General features: G+C 38.1%; 1 long non-coding RNA gene across 1 annotated transcript; it reads right to left on the bottom strand.

The window, feature by feature from the left end:
• Positions 1-3,592: 3,592 nt before the first annotated feature.
• Positions 3,593-6,922, bottom strand: LOC130457985 (uncharacterized). Its single transcript, XR_008917202.1, has 2 exons — positions 6,789-6,922; positions 3,593-4,124 (listed from the first exon to the last, which is right to left on the bottom strand). It is a non-coding gene; the product is annotated as an uncharacterized LOC130457985 (long non-coding RNA).
• Between the last annotated feature and the right edge of the window lie 8,674 nt (positions 6,923-15,596).

The following is a 15,596-nucleotide window of genomic DNA, read 5'->3' as shown; positions in this document are numbered from 1 at the left end:
GACAAAACAGTACTTGTGATATCCCCTTCATCCTTCTTTAATGTCCTTGCAATGTCATATGCAGCAAGCAGAACATTGACTGGTACCATGATGATCAGCAGAGTTTTGTCCAAAGTCACAATACTAAATCATGCAGAATTAGTTTCATGAGAAGTTCTAGCAATGATTCCAACACATCAATTCAACAGTAATGCTCTTTCTCCTTGCAATTTTCATAGCATTTTGTTTATCCACTATGCATTATCCCATTTTATCTTACATTGAGTTAAATTGTATCATATTTTCTATTAGATTAGAGATTCCTTAAGGATTAGTATCTTATTCACTTTTGAATATCCTTCATTTAGTAATGTGTACTATGGTACCTTGCACATTGTAGATATTTGTACTAAACAGTATAGCTGAACATTTGGGCTTTGTGCCTTCATTGATCATACACTGCATTGTTTTGAGATCAGGAGCAGCCTGTTCCTTTAATTGGCAAAGGTCACAGCAATTGGGCTTGTTTGCATTATTATATATTTGTTCTCTGTTGTTATTGTATTGTACAGACTGGTTCTGGTACTGTGAGCCTCTGTTGTTACCCTGTTTGCAGCGTGTTTTCACTGGACAGAATCTAACTATGTATCCTAATTTTTGCCACAGGAAGCATTTTCTAATATCCCCTTGACCCCTAGATTGGTATTGGTGTCTTTGTTGTGGGAAGGTCCTAATAGTTGCTAGGTTCTTGACCTCCTCTATTTCTTTTTGCCTTAGAGTTTCTTTTGTTTCTTCTAATTTTTGTTTTAGTTCCTCCTTTTCTTTTTGCTGCTCAGTGTATGTATCATGAAAATAGGTTGCTGAATCTCTTAAATCTTGGGTAGATAATGACTCATATTATGGACAAAAATGCTTAAAAAATGTTTGAGTGTTACTGGGCTTCCTTTCAGGAACTGCCCCTTAATGTGTGGGATCCTGGCCTTTTTGCAGGTATCCTAATATTGCCTCCGCATTTTCCATCAATCTGTCAAGTGTAAACCTTAAAATTTCACAGACTTATGAATGTTAAAAATTTTACTACACATTGAGGAATCCTCCAATTCCCTACTTGAAATAATTCCCTACCATTTAGTGAGAACTCTACTTGAATGTGAAAACTCGTTGCTATGGGAGTATCCCTACTCCACCCCTACTTAAGACTGCTTTAGGGGAAAAAACTCCTTGCTATGGGAGGACCTCGATTCCACCCATACTTAAGACTGCTTTAGGGCAGAAAACTCCTTGCTAAACAATGAAAGTACTTGAAAACCATACTTATAAAGGAAAGGAGTTCTTTGAGCCATGCCTGTTTTTGGAATTGATACAATGGGATGCTAGGTGCCTATAAAGGTGGGGCAACTTGTAAACTACTTAGACCTAAAAGGTGAAAACTTACTCAGAGGTTTTCTCTTAATGAAATTAGTTGAAACAGTAGCATTTTTTTCTGACTTACTAAAGAGATTAATCTACTCAGCTGTGAATTCAAAATGGACTGTCTTTTGGAAAACATCTACAGTGATTGGTAGATGGAAGAACTTAGGGGAGGTGACATAGGAGATTTTGCCCTTAAAAATAAGAGCTCAGAGAACAGCTGGAAGTCATTCTGAAACATTCAGATTGAGGAGAGGTCATTCTGAAACATTCAGATTGAGGAGGACTCATTCTGAAACATTCAGATTGAGGAAGGACTGATTCTGAAACATTCAGATGGAGAAGGGAGCTGGTGAAAGCAGCTGAGATGATGCTGGCCTGGTGTCACTAGAATCCTTGCTTAGGCAGACCTTGTGATGGGTGTTAAAAGACTGACTGACTGATCTCTCTCTCTTAAGACTCAGGTCTAGGCCATGTTGGCTTAAGGCCCTTCATACTTATTCCCCTTTTCTCTCTTTCTCTCTTTTCTTTAATTCCACATTTGTATTAATTAAAATCTCTATAAAACCCAGTTGACTTGGGTATTTGAATAATTGGGAATATTTCCCTGGCAACCACCTTATATTTGATTTAAAAACCAAGACACTGTAGTGAAACATATTTCTGCAGTCAAATTTACTCACCCTCTCTTATATCTATCACAATTTATATCTTCCACCATTTTAATCACTACAGTTTAAGACTTCAACCATTTTAAATCTTACACAAGATAAACAGAAGGATGTTCTTTTTGTTCCTGCCTCAGTCTCTCAAATTTGCTCTATGCATTTGGACAACTGCAAAGTGATTTTATCACCTCTAAGAGGTCCTCACATGCTTTTGTAAGGTAAGTGATGTTCTGGGTTCTAGGGAAATCAAAATTCTCATAAAATTCTGACCAGCTCATTAAATTCTCATCTTCCCTAGTCTTCCTTAGGAACTAGGCTTGTTCCTGGGGGCTAAACAGTGCAGAGAGCTTTTGCACTATATCTCTATACCCTCAAAGCTAGGCTCGTATAATTTGAATGCTCATGGAGACATTTATAGGGCTCAGAATGAAATCTAGACATCCTCTTTTTTTTAGGGTTGCTAAGTCTTAGACACTGAAAGATTTGTGTACCTTCATATGCAAAACTTCTGAATCTTGAGTAACTTTTGTATAGTCCTTAAGAGGCATGATCTTCTGTGCCCCTATTGCTCCTTCAGTTTGCATTGGTTTGTGTTTTTTTGTTAATCTGCCATTATTTTTTCAGTGTAAATCCCTACTGTCAGAGCTGTTGTTGTTGTTGTAGTTTTAGTATCCTTGTCTTTATCTTTGTCATTGTTATTGTCTTTGGTAGTAGTCCCTATAACAAGCTCCTTCCCCTTTCCCAGCTTCTCCATCTTGGATGTGAAATCCTGGTACATGTCAGTAATTGCTGCCATTGCCTAGGTTGTTGATGTCCCTGCCTAGGATTATTTTCAGTCCCTGATAGTGGTATCAAATTGCCAGATCATCATGATAGTACCATACACAGCAGAGAAGGTTGGCCATAATGTCAATATTTCAATTGATATTTGATCCCAATACTTTGTGATATTTACAGCTGCCCCTATAGCATCATTAACCATATTGGTAATAGTTCCAAATATGAAGTAATACCAGTGTGCCAATATGGCTAATACCAGGATGGTCCACATTATAATCTGGTTCATCTTTGTTCTTTTTATATCCACCCCTTATTCAGTTATTTGTACGAGCTTCTTTTTACAGGAACAAAGATGTTAGTTCAAATCCCTGTATAGGCTTGCTCATGATTCTGTACTCACGATGGCTTCCCCACCCCCAGTCTCTTCCAACTACCAGGTCTAACTGTTGGTGATTGATTTATGCAACTATTAGGGTGTCAACTGTAATAGATGACCAGAATGGGGCCACCTATTATTTAATTTGGGGACTAGAAAGTGAGAGAAGTGTGACAGAGCCAGAAAATGGAAAGATAGGATAGATTGATCCTCCCCACAAGTTGTCTTTTAGAGGGACAGAATATGTCCCTTCAGAGTCTGGGTTGAGTATAGAGGTTAAGGACTGAAACTAATTCTCCTCCCTTGAGTAGAAAGTGTGGGTTTCCTCCCCCAAGCTTCAGTTCCCTTCCTTGATGATATGAGGCAGGCAAACTTGGTCTAAGAGGAATAACTCTTTTATTCCAAAGGGACACACAAGACAGTAAGAGGGGGGTTGTTGGATAAGGAAAGTGGGAAATGGGAAATCCCTGTGAGCTAACAACTGACCCCCTCCCCTAATCCTGAGGATTCAGGCTGTCTGCCTGACCCTCCTTCATCAGTTATGAGATCTGTCCTGACTTCTGTCTAACCTAATTGTAGCATGAAGTTCAAAGGACAAATTTTAGGTAATGGAGAGAGTTTTTCTTGGGTGAATGGCTCTCTAACAAAGTCCTATCCAATCCTTTATCTTCAGCTGGATACCAGCGGTTTGGGGTTCACTGAGAGGTGATCAATGCTCAGAAAGGTCTTCTGTCTCAGAGTTTTCCCTCAGACCAACAACTCCAGGAGAGCTCCCAAAGAGAAGTGAGGTGATCTGGCAGTTTTCTCCTCAGCTCTTCTCTGTTCGTTCCTGGAATTCGCCATCTTCCTTACCCTTCCCTCGCTTGGGTTGCTCTTTTTCCATGATGGATCTGATTTCTCTCTTACATATTCTACAAATATTTGTTGAATAAGAAAAAAAGATGTAAATATTGCATGAAATGTCATCTTCTGGTTTGGCATGAGGTCTAGGCATTGGACATTTAGACAATCAAATCACTGAAAATCATAGGATTATACCTTTTCAATTATCCACCTGAAACTAGACTTGCTACATATTTTTTCATTTCAGTAAATAATAGGAAGTGAATGGTCAGCGCTAGAATAGAGCAAAGCTTGACTCCAGGAGTTATGATCTATATTCATTTTTATACAGAAAGCAATTCATACATATGTTGATGAAGCTGAATTGTTTTAGGTCTCCAAAAAAAGTCCATATGCTTCCTAAAATTTCATTTAAAAGTCATTATTGGTTGTAATGGTTTTCTGTGCCTGAAAAAGGCTATATCCTGGTCATATTATTTGCCTGCAAGAAAACAGATGAACATCCCTAATGTTTCATTGGTGCTACTGGGGTAGTCGACAAATCACAGAAAGGTTTCCCATGCAGATTTTCTATAGGGAATTGATAGAAAGGTATGGACAAAACCTGAAAAAGATGTAAAAGAATGAATGAGTTGCAACCTACACTAATGTAGAGAGGATCCACACTTATAAGGACATGATTCTCCAAAAATAAGAGAACAGTGGATATTTATGAATGTATTATTCAATGTTATAATTGATTTAGAGAATAAAGTACCAGGCTTAGAGTCAGAAAGACAGACCTTGGTTCAAATCTCACCTCTTACATTCACTGGTTGTGTGATCATAGATGGTTAACTCATCATTCTGAACTTCTGTTTCCTCTTCTATAAAATGGGGTAAGAATATTTGAAGTACCTACCTCCCAGCATTGTCTAAAGAGCTAGTAGGAACAGCTAATTAGCACAGTAAATAGAGAGCAAGTCATGGAGAGGGAGGATATAGGTTCAAATATAGGTTCAGACAATTCCTAGCTGTGTGACTCTGGGAAAATCACGTAAGGCTAGTTGCCTATCCCTTACCACATTTCTGCGTTAGAATCAATACTTAATATCAATTCTAAAATAGATTGTGAAGGTTTAAAAGAAAAAGAAAGAAAGGTATATTCCTGCTTCTGGGAAGGCTTCAAGTAGAAACTGATGACCAAATGTCATATATGTTATAATGAGGATTATTTTCAAGGATAAACTGTGGTAAATGACTATTGGTGTCCCTCTTAATTTTCAAATTCTGTGATTTTGTAAATGAGATACATACTAAATCAATTCAATTGTAAGTCTGGAAAAGTAATTAGATGGACATGGATATTTTCTCCAGTAGTACAATGTGTAAACTTTCCACTTAGTCTCCCATGATTCACCCATAAAGGATAAACCCAATATGCTAACATTTCCTGGTCCCTTTGCCAGACTTAGACACCAACAATAATAAATTATAATTATAACTATATAAAGCTTTAATGTTTACACTATGTTTTTCCTCACATCAATTCAGTGATGTAGAGGTCACCAACATTATTTCCTTCAATTTACAGTTAGAGAAACTGAGACCTCAAGATGGTAGATGATTTTTTCCCCAAAATTTATATAGCTAGTTGGGCTCTGAACTGGAAATTTAACTTGGGTTTTCCTAGCTAAAAATCCACTGTGTTTTCCATTGTGCCACTCTCTCCACCATCTGGTCTATCTAGCCTTTGTCATTTGGAAAAAGAGACTCTTCCAAATACCATGCTTCATTCACAGATCATTTGATAGAATTTTTAAAAATTAAGCACCAAGTAAATGTAGTGAAGAATCATAGAGATGAAATTCCCCCATCTCCCATTTCTACTAGGCTTGCTTTGAAGCTCTCCAAGAAAGATTGGCAATAGTTAAGGGAAGCCAGATGCCAGGTCACAGGAAAGCTAGCCTAATTAAAAACCAAACAAAATCCAGACCTATTTCTTGATGACTGATGTGCTTACTTCTTGTATTCTGAATCCCAACCCCCAGCAGCAAAATAACCTGTTTTTTATTATTTGTCATTCCAGAAAGTAGGATGATTTGCCCAGTATAACAGGGCAAAGGTACTATAATTCAATTTCCTTTTCTTATCTAATGTCTAATCCAACCAAAGCATTAATGCCTTAGAAAGAATTGGATTATTCTAGCAAGTGCACCTGACTCACTGATACAACAGGCTCACATCTGTATTATATACACATTAACTTCCAAGGAAGGGATATATTATCACTGTGCAATGAAAAGGAAAAGTTGGGAAAGGAAAATTTTAGCAACAAATAAAGAGTTTGTTTGAGAGGTATTTTTCTTCAAAGTAAGGAGAACTAAGGGAGAAAACAAAATCCATAACCTTGTCAAATAATACATGAAGTACAGGAATACAAGCACCAAATTTGCAGAGTTGTATTTTTAAAAATTAATTCTACAGTCTCTAAAAGTAAAATACAGGGGGCAGCAGGATGGCTCACTGGATTGAGAGCCAGGCCTAGAAATGGGAGGTCCTAAGTTCAAATCTAACCTCAGAAACTTCCCTGGGCAAGTCACTTAACCTCCATTGCCTAGCCCAGTGACAATGAACTTTTTAGAGGTGAAGTGCTTGGCCCTGTCCCCATCCAACCACCCAGACCAAGTGCTGTGCCCTCCCCCCCCCCCACCAAGTGCCAAGGGTCCCCAACCCCCCTTTACCCCACACACAGGAAAGGGAGGAATCAATCCCATTGGGTGGCTGGTCAGAAGGGTGGGTGATGAGGGGCATGTATAAGAAGGGGTGGAGAGGAGTGGTCCAAGCATTCTGCTCCCCTCCAGCTCTTCTGCTGGTGAGCTGCCCACCTCACTTGCTGCGCACTCCCATTGTGATGCTAGACAGAGCGACATGGGATGTGAAGAAATGTCATGTCATGAGGTGGTGGGAGGGGGAGGAGAGCATCTCCACTCAAGTTCCTCTGCCTTTCTAGTAATTAACTGGAGTTGAAGGGGAATTTGTCCACAGAGAGAGCCCTTCATGCCATCTTTGGCACCTGTGCCGTAGGTTCACCATCATTGGCCTAGCCCTTACTGCTCTTCTGCCTTGGAACCAATTCATAGTATTTGATTCTAAGACAGAAGGTAAAGGTTTAAAAAAATACATTTTAGACTTCCGGTTAAGATGGCGGCTTAGAGAAAGCTGAAGTTCAGATCTCCGGAAAACCCTTCCCGACCGATCTCAAACTAGAAGCTCCTAAGGCGCCAAAATTCAAAACGATCAACAGCACAGACCCTGGGAACCCTCCTCCTGGACCTGGACCCGGTTCAAAAGGTACGGCTCCCCTTAAAAGCCAGAACCCGAGATCCCTCGGACCTCAGGGGTAGGAGCGCAGAGTCCAAGGCTCCCGGAAGCGGCAGCCGTGCCGGGCTCAGAGAGCAGGGTCTGAGGAACAACAACCCTCAGGGTCTTCTACCCAAGTCCCAGTCCGGGTGAAAGTTACTGCCTGGGGCTTCCGCTGCAGAGAGCCGGTAGGTCCGGGTGAAAGTTACTGCCTGGGGCCTCCGCTGCAAAGAGCTGGTTGGTCTGGGTGAAAGTTACTGCCTGGGGCCTCCGCTGCAGAGAGCTGGTCAAAACAACAGCAACCCTCAGGGCGGGCAAGACAGCCTCACGGGCTGGATCCTGCTATCCAAGTCTCAGTGAAAGTCTGTGCTCTCGGAGCTTGGGGAAGCGGCAGCCCATCCCCCCGCAGGCCGACGAAACAGCCTCACGGCCAGGGATTCTGAAGGCAACTTCCGGAAATCGAGCCAGGGGGAGAGTGTGGCCTCGTGGTCCGACCCTTCCATTCCAGTTCCAGTGAGGCGTATTCAGTAAAACCCAGGGAACGCTCATAGAACCAACATCTGCCCAGGACTAAAGCCTCTGATCACCAGACAAAGACAAGAAAAGCCAATCCTCCCCGTTCAGAGATGACAAACTCCACAGAAGCACAGAAGCCCCAAAATACCAAGAAAAATAAGAAGAAAGGGGCGACTCTGGACACATTCTATGGAGCCAAAATACAAAATACAGAGCAGATAGAAGAAGATATACAAGAAAATTCTCCAAAATCTTCCAAAGGAAATAGAAACTCTCCACAAACCCATGAAGAATTTGAATCAGAAAGGACCAAAAAGATGGAAGCCCTCTGGGAGGAAAAGTGGGAAATGATGCAAAAGAAATTCACGCATCTACAAAACCAGTTTGACCAAACTGTAAAAGAAAACCAGGCTTTAAAGCAAGAACTAATAAAGCAAAGCCAAAACACCAAGAAATTAGAAGAGAACATAAAATATCACACCGACAAGGTGATAGATCTGGAAAACAGGGGGAGAAGAGAAAATTTAAGAATAATTGGACTCCCAGAAAAGCCAGAAATAAACACCAAACTGGACATGGTGATACAAGATATAATCAAAGAAAATTGCCCAGAGATTCTAGAACAAGGGGGCAATACATCCACTGACAGAGCTCACAGAACACCTTCTACACTAAACCCCCAAAAGACAACTCCCAGGAATGTAATTGCCAAATTCCAAAGCTATCAAACAAAAGAAAAAATCCTACAGGAAGCCAGAAAAAGACAATTTAGATATAAAGGAATGCCAATCAGGGTCACACAAGACCTTGCAAGTTCTACTCTGAATGATCGTAAGGCATAGAACATGATCTTCAGAAAGGCAAGAGAGCTGGGTCTCCAACCAAGAATCAGCTACCCAGCAAAACTGACTATATACTTCCAAGGGAAAGTATGGGCATTCAACAAAATAGAAGACTTCCAACTTTTTGCAAAGAAAAGACCAGAGCTCTGTGGAAAGTTTGATACCGAAAATCAAAGAGCAAGGAATACCTGAAAAGGTAAATATTAAGGAAAGGGGAAAAATGTTATCTTCTTTTACTCAAACTCTCTTCTATAAGGACTACATTTATATCAACCTATGTATACTAATATGTGGGGAAAATGTAATGTATAAATAGGGGGTAAAGAAAGACCAAATAGAATAATGGTTCTCACACAAAGATTCACAGGGGAAGGGGAGGGGAAGAAAACTCCTATAAGAAGGAGAGGAAGAGGGGGGGGGGGTTTACTTAAACCTCAATCTCAGGGAAATCAACTCTGAGAGGGAAAAACATCCAGATCCATTGGGATCTTGAATTCTATCTTACCCAACAAGGGTAAGGAGAAGGGAAAACCAAGGGGGGGAGGGGGAGAGGGAGAACAAAAAGGGAGGGAAAGAGAGGGGGGAGGGGGAGGGAACAAAAAGGGAGGGACTAAAAAGGGAAACATCAAGGGAGGGGACAAGGGGGACTGATTCAAAGTAAATCACTGGACTAAAAGGTAGAGCCGAAGAAGAAAAGGTTAGAATTAGGGAAGGCAATCAAAATGCCAGGGAGTCCACAAATGACAATCATAACTTTGAACGTGAATGGGATGAACTCACCCATAAAACGTAGACGAATAGCAGAATGGATTAGAATCCAAAACCCTACCATATGTTGTCTTCAAGAAACACACATGAGGCGGGTTGACACCCACAAGGTCAGAATTAAAGGATGGAGTAAGACCTTCTGGGCCTCAACTGATAGAAAGAAGGCAGGAGTGGTAATCATGATATCTGATAAAGCCAATGCAAAAATAGACCTGATCAAAAGGGATAGGGAAGGTAATTATATTTTGTTAAAAGGGACTCTAGACAATGAGGAAATATCATTAATCAACATGTATGCACCAAATAATATAGCACCCAAATTTCTAATGGAGAAACTAGGAGAATTGAAGGAAGAAATAGACAATAAAACCATACTAGTGGGAGACTTAAACCAACCATTATCAAATTTAGATAAATCAAATCAAAAAATAAATAAGAAAGAGGTAAAAGAAGTGAATGAAATCTTAGAAAAATTAGAATTAATAGACATATGGAGAAAAATAAATAGGGATAAAAAGGAATACACCTTCTTCTCAGCACCACATGGCACATTCACAAAAATTGACCATACATTAGGTCACAGAAACATAGCACACAAATGCAAAAAAGCAGAAATAATGAATGCAGCCTTCTCAGATCACAAGGCAATAAAAATAATGATTAGTAATGGTACATGGAAAACCAAATCTAAAACCAATTGGAAATTAAACAATATGATACTCCAAAACCGTTTAGCTAAAGAAGAAATCATAGAAACAATTAATAATTTCATCAAGGAAAATGACAATGGCGAAACATCCTTTCAAACCTTTTGGGATGCAGCCAAAGCGGTAATCAGAGGCAAATTCATATCCCTGAAAGCTCATATCAACAAACAAGGGAGAGCAGAGATCAATCAATTGGAAATGCAATTGAAAAAACTCGAAAGCGATCAAATTAAAAACCCCCAGCAGAAAACCAAATTAGAAATCCTAAAAATTAAGGGAGAAATTAATAAAATCGAAAGTGATAGAACTATTGATTTAATAAATAAGACAAGAAGCTGGTACTTTGAAAAAACAAACAAAATAGACAAAGTACTGGTCAATCTAATTAAAAAAAGGAAGGAAGAAAAGCAAATTCACAGCATTAAAGATGAAAAGGGGGACAGCACCTCCAATGAGGAGGAAATTAAGGCAATCATTAGAAATTACTTTGCCCAATTATATGGCAATAAATACACCAATTTAGGAGAAATGGATGAATATATACAAAAATACAAACTGCCTAGACTAACAGAAGAGGAAATAGAATTCTTAAATAATCCCATATCAGAAATTGAAATCCATCAAGCCATCAAAGAACTTCCTAAGAAAAAATCCCCAGGGCCTGATGGATTCACCTGTGAATTCTATCAAACATTCAGAGAACAGTTAACCCCAATACTATACAAACTATTTGACATAATAAGCAAAGAGGGAGTTCTACCAAACTCCTTTTACGACACAAACATGGTACTGATTCCAAAACCAGGCAGGTCAAAAACAGAGAAAGAAAACTATAGACCAATCTCCCTAATGAATATAGATGCAAAAATTTTAAATAGGATACTAGCAAAAAGACTCCAGCAAGTGATCAGAAGGATCATTCACCATGATCAAGTAGGATTCATACCAGGGATGCAGGGCTGGTTCAACATTAGGAAAACCATCCACATAATTGACCACATCAACAAGCAAACTAGCAAGAACCACATGATTATCTCAATAGATGCAGAAAAAGCCTTTGATAAAATACAACACCCATTCCTATTAAAAACACTAGGAAGCATAGGAATAGAAGGGTCATTCCTAAAAATAATAAACAGTATATATCTAAAACCAACAGCTAATATCATCTGCAATGGGGATAAACTAGATGCATTCCCAATAAGATCAGGAGTGAAACAAGGATGCCCATTATCACCTCTACTATTTGACATTGTACTAGAAACACTAGCAGTAGCAATTAGAGAAGATAAAGAAATTGAAGGCATCAGAATAGGCAAGGAGGAGACCAAGTTATCACTCTTTGCGGATGACATGATGGTCTACTTAAAGAATCCTAGAGATTCAACCAAAAAGCTAATTGAAATAATCAACAACTTTAGCAAAGTTGCAGGATACAAAATAAACCCACATAAATCATCAGCTTTTCTATATATCTCCAACACAGCTCAGCAGCAAGAACTAGAAAGAGAAATCCCATTCAAAATCACCTTAGACAAAATAAAATACCTAGGAATCTATCTCCCAAGACAAACACAGGAACTATATGAACACAACTACAAAACACTCGCCACACAACTAAAACTAGACTTGAACAATTGGAAAAACATTAACTGCTCATGGATAGGACGAGCCAATATAATAAAAATGACCATCCTACCCAAACTTATTTATCTATTTAGTGCCATACCCATTGAACTACCAAAATACTTCTTCACTGATTTAGAAAAAACCATAACAAAGTTCATTTGGAAGAACAAAAGATCAAGGATATCCAGGGAAATAATGAAAAAAAACACATATGATGGGGGCCTTGCAGTCCCAGACCTCAAACTATATTACAAAGCAGCAGTCATCAAAACAATTTGGTACTGGCTAAGAAACAGAAAGGAAGATCAGTGGAATAGACTGGGGGAAAACGACCTCAGCAAGACAGTATACGATAAACCCAAAGATCCCAGCTTTTGGGACAAAAATCCACTATTCGATAAAAACTGCTGGGAAAATTGGAAGACAGTGTGGGAGAGACTAGGAATAGATCAACACCTCACACCCTACACCAAGATAAATTCAAAATGGGTGAGTGACTTAAACATAAAGAAGGAAACCATAAGTAAATTGGGTAAACACAGAATAGTATACATGTCAGACCTTTGGGAGGGGAAAGGCTTTAAAACCAAGCAAGATATAGAAAGAATCACAAAATCTAAAATAAATAATTTTGACTACATCAAACTAAAAAGCTTTTGTACAAACAAAACCAATATAACTAAAATCAGAAGGGAAACAACAAATTGGGAAAAAATCTTCATAGAAACCTCTGACAAAGGTTTAATTACTCATATTTATAATGAGCTAAATCAATTGTACAAAAAATCAAGCCATTCTCCAATTGATAAATGGGCAAGGGAAATGGATAGGCAGTTCTCAGATAAAGAAATCAAAACTATTAACAAGCACATGAAGAAGTGTTCTACATCTCTTATAATCAGAGAGATGCAAATCAAAACAACTCTGAGGTATCACCTCACACCTAGCAGATTGGCTAACATAACAGCAAAGGAAAGTAATGAATGCTGGAGGGGATGTGGCAAAGTAGGGACATTAATTCATTGCTGGTGGAGTTGTGAACTGATCCAACCATTCTGGAGGGCAATTTGGAACTATGCCCAAAGGGCGACAAAAGAATATCTACCCTTTGACCCAGCCATAGCACTGCTGGGTCTGTACCCCAAAGAGATAATGGACACAAAGACTTGTACAAAAATATTCATAGCTGCGCTCTTTGTGGTGGCCCAAAACTGGAAAACGAGGGGATGCCCATCAATTGGGGAATGGCTGAACAAACTGTGGTATATGTTGGTGATGGAATACTATTGTGCTCAAAGGAATAATAAAGTGGAGAAGTTCCATGGAGACTGGAACAACCTCCAGGAAGTGATGCAGAGAGAGAGGAGCAGAACCAGGAGAACATTGTACACAGAGACTAATACACTGTGGTATAATTGAACGTAATGGACTTCTCCATTAGGGGCGGTGTAATGTCCCTGAACAATCTGCAGGGATCTAGGAGAAAAAAACACCATTCATAAGCAAAGGATAAACTATGGGAGTGGAAACACCGAGAAAAAGCAACTGCCTGAATACAGAGGTTGAGGGGACATGACAGAGGATAGACTTTAAATGAACACTCTAATGCAAATACTATCAACAAAGCAATGGGTTCAAATCAAGAAAACATCTAATGCCCAGTGGACTTACGCGTCGGCTATGGGGGGTGGGGGGGAGGAAAAGAAAATGATCTATGTCTTTAACGAATAATGCTTGGAAATGATCAAATAAAATATATTTTAAAAAAAATACATTTTAAAAGACATTTCTTTTTCTCTGAAAGAAATAAGGGCTTAGCAAAAATAATTTTTACTTGGTTATAACTTCACATTAACTCTCTTCTAGCTTATTCTATCTACAATTTTTAGTCATAGAGCTACCTATCTACCCTCCCTTCAAGCCCTTACTTTCTAAAAGTTACTATGAAAGCTTCTACATAGCTGGCTAATAACATGTCCAAAAGGCAAGATGTCTACTTTTTTACCACAACAAAATGTGTCTAAAAACCATGGTTCATTTTACTAATGATTCATAACTATTTTTAATTCCTGTGTATTAAATATTTAATGTTCAATTCTAAATAATGAAAAGGTGCCTGTGTCTTCTAACAAATGTGGACAGATAGTAGTATTTCATATATCCTTTTGTCACTGAAATTTATGAAAATTCCTTTTTCTGGTCCTTTTTCTGGTCCTCTACATAAAAACAATAATATATTTCTATGTGAATTTCATAAAAACTTTTAAGAATTAATAATGCTAGTGTCTTTCCTATATAATTCTCTAGATTTTACTCTGAAATCTCTCATTTGTGCATAGTTGGTAGTATATTGCCTCTCTAAATAGACTGGGAATTGCTTGAGAAAAAAAAAAAACATTTCTGATCTGTCTTTGTTTCCCCAGACCTAAGCAAAGAGTACAGCATACAACAGGTGATCAATAAATGCTTTAAGGAAGATCAATTTACACAGAAAAATTGATAGATATTATTTAAATTATTTTTATTTTATTTTTTCTTCAATTACATGAAAAAAAGGTATCCATTTTTTGAGTTCAAGCCAAATTCTCCCCCTTCCTCTTCCATCCCCTCTGCTTTCCCTAAGATGGCAAATGACCTATTAAGCATTTTACATGGAAAATAATGTAAAACATATTTCTATATTAGTCTTTTGTGAAAGAGGACTTGAACAAACAAAATAAAAGTGATGAAATAAAGTGAAATAGTATGTTTCAGTCTCCATTCAGACTCTATGAGTTCTTTCTTTGGAAGCAGATAGCATTTTTTATCATGAGTCCTTGACGATCTCCTCGATCACTGAATTGCCAAGAACAGCTAAGTCATTCACAAATGTTCATCATATAATATTGCTGTTGCCATGAACAAAGCTCTCCTGGCTCTGCTTACTTTACTTTGCATTAGTTCATATTAGTCTTAACAGGTTTCTCATAAATCATCCTTCTCAGTATTTCTTATAGCACAGTAGTATTCCATTACCATCATATACCACAACTTGCTTAGCCATTCCACAATTAGTGGACATCCCCTCAGTTTCCAATTCTTTGCTGCCACAAAAAAAGAATCGCTATAAATGTTTTTGTACAAGCTTATCCTTTCCTCCTTTTACAAATCTTTTTGGGATATATATCTAGTAGTAGTATTTCTGGATAAAAAAAAAGGTTATGCATAGCTTTAAAACTCTTTAGGCATCATTCAAAATCACTCTGCAGAATGGTTGGATCAGTTCCTAACTGCAAAAGCAATGCATTAGTATTTCATTTTTTCCCACACTTCCTACAGCATTCATTATTTTCCTTTTCTTTTATGTTTTCCAGTCTAATAGGTGTAAGATGATACCTCAGGGTTGTTTTAATTTGCATTCTCCCATCAAGTGTAATTTAGAGCATTTTTAATGGGATATATATGTATATATTGAATTGAAAAAAATCAAGGCTATATATATATATATATAGCCTTGATTTTCTCAATTGAAGACTTTATATTCATATCCTTTGACCATTTACCAATTGTGGAATAATTTGTATTCTTATAAATTTAACTCTGTTCTTTATTTGAGAAATAAGGCATTTATAAGAGATACTGACTATACATATTTTCCCACCTGTCTCCTTTTTTCTAAGTCTTGGTTGCTTTGGTATTGTTTCTGCAAGAACTTTTTAGTTTAATATAATCAAAATGATCAATTTTGATCTGTAAT

This window comes from Monodelphis domestica, chromosome 3, assembly GCF_027887165.1.
Source record: "Monodelphis domestica isolate mMonDom1 chromosome 3, mMonDom1.pri, whole genome shotgun sequence".
NCBI classification, from domain to species: Eukaryota; Metazoa; Chordata; class Mammalia; order Didelphimorphia; family Didelphidae; genus Monodelphis; species Monodelphis domestica.
This window is presented reverse-complemented; position numbering and strand designations above follow the sequence as displayed.